Here is an 8,805-nt window from a genome sequence, read left to right as displayed (position 1 = left end):
TTTGGTAGTGATGTCTGGTGTAGCAGGTGTTGTGTTTCTTATGTGGTTCCAACAGATGCTCCTCTTTATAACTATTGCATTTTCTTGCATTAGGCTGTGTATTTTAAGTGTTGTGTTGGGTGAATTGGTGGATTTTGTTTTTTTGTTGTTTTTAAAGTAGTTGAACTGGAGAAATCCTATTTTTATTTGGTTTATATTGGGATGGATTTAGTTTCTGTATGATATGTCTCGTGCCCTCCAAAATCTTAATAACATTCTCTCTTTTGGCATTTAAAAAAAAGTCAAATTCATAGTGTGATAAAACAAAGGTATTGTTGTTGCACAAGAAGACACCTTAATGTTTGTAATCTATTTGATTATGGTAAAAATCCTTCATAATTAAAGGGATTGGAAAGAAAAAATTTCAAGTTGTGGAAGTGACCAAAGATAAACTCCTTTTGTCTACTCTTTCTTTTATTTATTTACCTTTGATTTTTTCAGAAATTTGTTTTAACCCAAGATGGAAAAGGAATAAAGTTTTTAAAGACACACAATTCATATCAAATTTCTTGTATTTTTCTCACCTTTAGATAACATTAAAGTTCTGATGTCTTATTTACTAAACATAGGTTGAAACCGATGGCAACAATTTTAAAGAAAATTCCATTAGATAGTCAAACAAGCTTCCACTATTTGATGAAGAAAAGTTTGATAGCTAAAAGGAGATGTTATACCGTTTCTCCATATCTCAAGATGTATATATGGGAGATATAATTAAATATGGTTACACATTTCTTATGAATGTGACTAGTGTTGCGTTGACTAGAAAATAAACAAACACCGTACAAAAAAAAAAGATTTTAAGACGCATCACAAAGCTAGAAGTTATCACTACTACAAATAAGTGTTTTTACTTTTGTTAGAAAATAGGTTTTTACCTCAGTTTGGTGGGTGAGGTAAGAAAGGATGTTATGAAAAGTGCGTCACTTTTTCCCTTGGTTGAACTGTCAACCGAGAGAAAAAAAATGGAACTGGTCACATGTTTGATCCCCAACAACAACATTTTTTGAATTTTGAAAACTGAAAAGCGTGTCACTTTTGCCCTTGGTTGGAATTAATAGTCGAGGTGAAAGGTGAGTTTTTACCTCGGTTAGAAATAATACTCAAGGTGAAATATTTTTTTTACATAATTTTTCATTTAACCTGTTTTCTGTTTCAATATGCAAATCATCAAATTTGTTGATAAAATTGGAATTTTCCACCTCATCATCATCAACAACAACAAAAACAAAATCAATAGATTTGTTAAACATTAAATCTAAATAACAATAAAAGTAATATAATCGTTGATTATTAAATTACAACAACAACAACAAATAAACGAATCAATATAATCGTTAAACATTAAATCTGATCTCAACAAGAAGAACGAAATTAAATATTTTAATTGGCACAACAACAATAAATAACATTGCTAATTTACATCCATGACTACAACATTTTTCCTCTTTGACAACAACTGGAAAGTGTTGCTAGAATTGAGAAAAATGTTGCCTAAAAGAATATGGGACGTTTTTTGGGCGTCCTCTGTGCGAGCGTTGCCTATTATCTAAGGGGACGTTTTTCTTCACTCTTTGGGCACACTTTCGTAAACCGTCCCCTAAACTATAGGAAAAGGGGACGCTTTTCGTGGCATCTTAGGAGACACTTTTAAGGTGTTGTTGAAAATTGCAACGACCGAAAAATGTCCCCTAAAATTGATAGATCAAGAACACTATGTGGGGACAGTTTTCAAATGTTGTCATATCTGATGACAATTATCAATTGTTCCCTAAAAGAGAAATAGTGAGAACAGTTGGTAAATATTTATATAAGTTATAAGGAACATTTTTTATGATATTTTTCAAAAAATAAACAATTCAAAAAATAATTGCACCAAATATAAATTGTATGTACCACCAAAGTTGTGTTAATAAAATCTCCAAACATCGAATACACACAATAGACAAAAAATGTATAACATTACTTAATACTATACGTTAAACACTTAGAGATATAAGTCTAACAAAATGACAAAGTACATATTTTCTTTAAGTTTAATGCATAAGTAAAAGCCTAAAACAACATCATCCAACTCATTTAAGTTTGTCGAACTCATCGCAATCTCCATTATCCTCTTCATCACCTATGTCGTCCTCTTGATGTTCATCACCTATGTCTTCCTCTCGATATTCATAACCTACGTCGTCCTCTTGAAGTTCGTCACTTCCACTGTCGTCTTCTTTCATCTTCATTGATACCTGACTGCATAAGAAAATGAAAAGTGTTCTCAACAAACTAAATCAATTTAATTCTTTTCATAGATATTATATTGAAAACTATGAAAAACAAAACTAGCCCATTTCTTTTAACTCCAAGTGTATCTAATTATACCATTTTACATAAAATAAATAAATATTGAGCATGGTAAAAACCTCATTCAACTGAAGTTTTTCAAGTTTCCACAAGTTCCTTGGCTTTAGAGCATGAAGGAAGTGAATGCTTGACTTAACCGCATGATTGAGATCAAATGCTTATGAAGTTTGGAATGGTGTTGGAGAACTAAGGTCATATTAATGTGATCCTACGGTTATACCGACCTGAAAACAAATATTGTCAAGTATGGCCCTAACACTAATTTAAAAGCAAATTATTGAAAGCATCAATGGTAAAAGGCACTATAATAGAGTTTATAAGTTAGATTGCATTTTAACTAAATTTTAAAAATATTTACCAAGTACAGACATGATTCTATGACAGAGCAAAGTCAGAACTATCAAAATGCATAAGGTATTGTAAGTAAATGTGAAAATATCATATTATTTTCATAACACAAAATGGAAAGAATTACTAACTAATCAGGAAATATAATTTACATTTCTTTATTTTCAACCATTTAATACATGCCTTTATAGGAGTTCTGGATCCACCTAAACCGTGACAATCTCCAAACAGGTAGCTCAAGAAATGAGATATTTCCGCTGTAAGAACATGATCCTCTGTGTCTCTCAATAAGTCCTACAAACAACAAATGATTTTCCACCCATATCAAAAGGAAAAATTAAACATCATTTATGTTCTCATGCAAACAAAGTAGTTGAATAATTTTATACTTATGCAATATTTTATATCAATGAAGCAAGACAACAAAAGTTCTAAGTTTTTAAATCCAAATATAGGAATTTAGGATTTTTAATCAAATTGTCACAAAAAAGAAGGAGGAATACGAGGATGAAGAAATAACTTACTAATGAGGATGAAGAGACCGAGATGGCTAGAAAATGGCTCAAATATGGTCTCGGCGGATCTCACATAATGGATCTGTTCAATAAAATGTGGAAATAAAACAAATGAAGAACTCAGAACAGAGAGAGAAATGTAAATGAAAGAATAGAGAATAAAATAGTTACCAGAGAGGATTCTTCCTTTTATAGAGATGAAAAGGGGTGATGGCAATGTTACTCAAAATGGGTGCTCAAAATTGGTGTTCATTTCTGCAGCACATTAACAACACTCAACAACACGATCGATGATAGAATCACATCGATACGACTGGCGGCAACACGAACGGTGTCACGCAGCAACACGATTTAATTAAATCGTTCGTGACTTAGTTTCTTTGTTCATGACATTAGGTTTTGCGTTTCCCCCTTTCTTTCATTGTGAATTAGTTGGAGTTGGTAATGAGACTGGGCCTTAGACTTGTGATAACCCAGATAAACTTTATTTATTTATTTAATGTTATTTTTATTATAATTTAACTCATCTTATAAAATATAAAATATATTTTTTATTATTACATTATTTATTATTATTTTATTTTTATTCTGTTTTGTAATAGTATTTATATAATAAATTCTTATTCAACATTTAAACAATTAATTTAAATTTATAAAATAAATTATTATTGTTATATTTTTAATTAAACATACTAAATTTTATAAATAAATAAGAGTAAATATATTATAGCTTTTTATTAAAATATTTTATATCAAAAAATATATGTTTAAAGAGAAGATTGCAATCTAGATCTTTATTAATATTAAAATTTTATGCAACTCTTTTTAGGAAGTAGTGCAACAATTAAAAGATGTCCCCATAAGTGTTTAAGGGGACAATTATCAAATATTGTCAAACAACTATAGAGGTAACATTTAAAAATTGTCCCCAAAAGTGTTTAGGGGACATTTATAAGTTGTTGTAAAAACATTGTTAGCATCACACGCAAAATGTTGCCAGAAATATGTTTTTGGCAACAATTTTTACATGTTGCATTAAAAAGTGTTGCGAGAGATAACAAATATTGTGGTGGAAACACTTGGGTAGAAAATATGATTTGTTCTTGAGAACTTGTAAGGCTATTTTTTTTTAACTAATTTGTAATCTCTTGTAATAACTTTTAAAGTATAGTGAATTGAATAGTTGTTCTCTCCCTCAAACATAGATCATTTGATCGAGTTGAGTAAACAAATTTCTTGTGTTCTCACCTACTATTATGTTTGTTGCTCGAGGTCATATATTTTGAAAAATTCAAACTCCATTAATTATTATGTATTGTTAGTGTTAAACTTTTTACTGTCAATTCATCACAATCATTTATTTGTATTAGTTTGATTATAATAAAAATCAAATTTCTCTAACAAATCGATTATAACTAATTGACAGTGTAAAATATCTTTATATTAGCGCGTATTTCAATTCAAAATACTCCCTATATAATTTTTAATTGAGTTTATTTTCTTTAAATATTTGATATAAAGTGGGGTAGAGGAAGCTATGTTGGTATAGAATAATCATGCTGGGCATGAATAGTTGGAAGCATCATTAAAATCTCTTTGATTGGAATTAAAATCTCACTATCACTTATGAATAGGAGAATCAAATCATATAGAATTGACGTGCCAGCGTTAATCTTAACACTAGGCAGCTGCCAATAGCCAGACGCAAAACAACAAACAAAAGACAACTTCACTTTCTTTTCTTTTTTTTTTTTTACCATTCTTCTCTTTATGAATTTTTACTTCTAATTACAATTGAAATGTAAAAACTAAATTTTTACTTCTAATTACAATTATGAATTTTTTTTCTTTGATTATATAAACTAATTTTTTTCATCTATAAGCAAAGACTGGACCATGTTACATAAATTACGGCGAAAGCCGAAATTGTCTCCAACTTGGACTTTTCCACTTATTCAACTAGCAAATTTTACATTCTAAATTAAAAAAATAAAAATATTTACGATTTAATTTAAAATTTAACACTTTTGAATTTAAAAACTATATTATAGACTTTCCATTTTCTACAAACATTAAAATCCATCATCATATAAAAGTCTCATAAAAGACTGTAATAGAACATGCACGCGTACGACTTTCCTTTTTCCTTACTTTCAGAATAAAATATTTTTTATATTAAAATAAAATATAAACATTTACATGTTTGAAATTTTCCTGAAAATGAATAGAAATTTTAAAACATGCTAAATATTACTAAAAATACATTTTTGTCATGAACTAGAATAGTTTTGACATATTGTGTTTCTTCTTTCAAAACAAAGCAATGCACTTTTTTTATTGACCATTTGACCATTAAATATTTATAACTTGATTTTATGATTAGTAATTTGCGTAATCTTGTAGTCGTTAAAAACAAAAATAGAACACAATATTTTAGTATATTTAGATGATTTATTAACTTATAATTTTAACAATAATAATGCAATAAATAAAATTGCAAGTTAAGAGTTGGGTTAAAGACTATAATGTGTGCATTTGATCTAGGTTTACGTCAGCGTGAGATGTGTGTTGAAGTTAGGGGTGGCAAAACGGGCCCTGGCCCGCCCGCGCACCCGCCAAAAAAGGCGGGTTGGGTTGGGAATTTAGGCCCGCCGCTGGCCAAAGCCCGCCCCGCCAAAACCCGCCGCCCGCCATGCCCGCCCCGCAAAAGCCCGCCCCTCCTCCAAAATTTCCTCTTTTTTAGTTAATTCTAGTAATTTCAATTCTTAATGGTTTATTTTATATATTTATTTGTAAATATATAGAATATTATTTTAAGTAAAATTTGTTAAAAAGTTGCTTTTATAAAAAATTGTTTTAAAAAATAAATAAAAAATTTAATTAAAAGGTAAAAAAAACTTATTAATCTATTAAAAAAATGAAGAAAAAAAATATAAATTAAAATAGGCGGGCAAGCCCGCCGCCCGCCAACCCGCCATCTTGGCGGGGCGGGCATGATTTTTATGCCCATTTCACTTGGCGGGCATGCCCGCCCCGCTCGTTTTTTGGCGGGCTTAAGGCGGGGCGGGCGGCGGGCGGGGCGGGCGGCCCATTTTGCCACCCCTAGTTGAAGTTAATAGTTATGGTTTTAATATTTGGTTGGAGTCCTACATTGTTTAGATTTTTGGGCTATTATTTGTATAAATATGTGAGATATTCTCACCTTTTGAGCTAGTTTTTAAGAATGCGATCTAAGCATATTTAACAATCATAAATTTGTTTTTGAGTATTTTCTTCCTTCATAGGTAGTAGGTCCAATTGTAGAAGTGATTTTATTATGATTTTACACGTTGTAGTCTGAATCATTTGAAGAGCTCGTAATGATATTATATTTAATCATGTTACAAAATTTGTGAAAGTGGTGGATGAGAAAAGATTTTTTAAAATGTAAATAGTTTCTAAGTAGATATGGAATGAACTCACACACATATTTTGAACGATTTTAAAACCCTACCATCTTCGTTAACCTATAACAAATTGAGTGTTCGCTTTAGTTCCAAGTTAGGTTATGACATGTGGTTTTCGTTGTTCTATTGGTGAATTTTAAAGTTGGTCTTTAACTGTTCGATTGATTTTACTTGTCTTTTTGTAATTTGGTTTGATATTTTTGAAAAAATTTTCACCCACCTCCTAACCTTCTTGCCCACCCCTGGTGAATTTACCACACTACCCTTGTTTCGGAAGTTCATTTTCGAAAAGGTACTTTTTTTTTGTTAAAAAAGGTGTTTTCGGAAATGTATCTCCGAAAACGTATTTTTTTTAATATAAAATATTGATTTCGGAGATGCATCTCCGAAATAAAGTTACTTTTCAGAAATTGTGGTGTTTTCGGAAGTTCATCTCCGAACGCACCCCCTTGGCAGAATTCGGAAATGAACTTCGAAATATTCCAAGACCAAATTGGTCTTGGAATGTTTCGTATATACACTTCCGAAATAATTAATAATTATTAAAAAAATTAAAATCAAGGTGAATCAATACAATTAATAGGTATAAAATCAAGGTGAATCAATAAAATGGAGGTGAATCAATAAAATCAAGGTGAATCAAAATTTCCTAAACAATTTTAAAGTTAAAAATAATTTTTAACTTATATAAATATATAATATATAAATATATAATAATTAATATATAAATATATAAATATATAATAATTATTATAAATTAAAACACTTATTTTTTTAATTTTTATAATTATTATATAAATATATTTATAATTAATATATAATAATTATTATATAAATATATAAATATATAATAATTTTTATAAATATATAATAATTATTATAATTATTATATAAATATATAAATTAAAACACTCATTTTTTATAAATATATAACAATTATTATAAATATATAAATAAAAAATTATAACCTATTTTGTAAGTGAAATTATTTTAATTTTTTTAATTAAAATTATTTTAAATTTTAAAATATGAATCAGGATAGAAATATATAATAGCTATTATTCATAACTCATAAATTATATCAAAATATATAATTATTATTATTCATTACTCATAAATTATATCAAATTTATGATATGTGAATTAATTAATATCCTAAAATTAATTTTTGGGATTTTTTTTAGATTTTTTTTGTTCTTTCGGAGATGCATCTCCGAATTAGTCAAAATTCCAATTTTTGGGACTTTTTCGGAAATGCACTTCCGAAGTCTGGAAAAATTTAGAAAAAAAAATATTTCGGAAATGCATTTCCGAAGCAGGGTAAAATGGGGTTTTCGCTGGGGATGACCCCCATAGGGAGGTGGGTAAAGAAAAAATCATATTTTTTAAATTGTCCTTTTTTATTGGATTTTAATTTATATATCTTTATTAATCCTCCAAGCATTTTTTATACTTTGGGATTAGTATATTTGTAGTTTTTATCAAATCTATTAATACTTTATTTTGTCATTAAAAAAACCACAATAATTATATTGGAAGTTTTACTTAAAATATAGATAGTATTTGCAAACGATTTTCATAAATTATACACAATTTTGAAAAACAAAATCTTATTTACTAGATTAGAGGCTAGTCTAAATTTTAAGATACATAAAACTTCAAAAGAATCATCTTTAAATTAATAGCGATATTTTTCTTTCACTACATTTTTGTCTTGCATGCTGATCATCATCCTCCCACCAGGTATATTTGATGGTAAGCTTTATTATATTTAATAAATTTTAATAAAATATTATTTTTATTTTTTATTGTTAAACATCTTTTTATTAAAATATTGTATTTACTTTCACTTTTTAATTATTCAAAATAAGGGATTTACTATTGGACAGTATTTTAAAGTTCATATTTAATTGATTATATTTGTATAATATATAATATATATCTTGAAGCACCTTTATTTTACTAAATTAAAATCACGAGTCAACTTTTATGAGTCTCACAAACTATAAAAAAAACGTGTAAATTATTTAACGATAAATCTTGGCAAGAGTTTTGTAATGGTAAATAAAATTATCCAAATAGTTTACAAAACATAATGCATC

At 28.3% G+C, this 8,805-nt stretch overlaps 1 long non-coding RNA gene across 2 annotated transcripts; it reads right to left on the bottom strand.

Moving 5' to 3' along the window:
• Positions 1-1,941: 1,941 nt before the first annotated feature.
• LOC131655741 (uncharacterized) lies at positions 1,942-3,393 on the bottom strand. 2 transcript variants are annotated; one of them, XR_009299869.1, is made up of 3 exons: positions 3,267-3,393; positions 2,454-3,036; positions 1,942-2,283 (listed from the first exon to the last, which is right to left on the bottom strand). It is a non-coding gene; the product is annotated as an uncharacterized LOC131655741 (long non-coding RNA). The 2 variants fall into 2 exon arrangements; XR_009299868.1 differs by having other exon boundaries at positions 1,942-2,279; positions 2,922-3,036.
• Positions 3,394-8,805: the final 5,412 nt, after the last annotated feature.

The sequence above is a fragment of the Vicia villosa genome, linkage group LG3 (assembly GCF_029867415.1).
Source record: "Vicia villosa cultivar HV-30 ecotype Madison, WI linkage group LG3, Vvil1.0, whole genome shotgun sequence".
Lineage (NCBI taxonomy): Eukaryota > Viridiplantae > Streptophyta > Magnoliopsida > Fabales > Fabaceae > Vicia > Vicia villosa.
The sequence above is the reverse complement of the archived record's forward strand: the minus strand, read 5'-3'. Positions and strand labels throughout refer to the sequence as shown.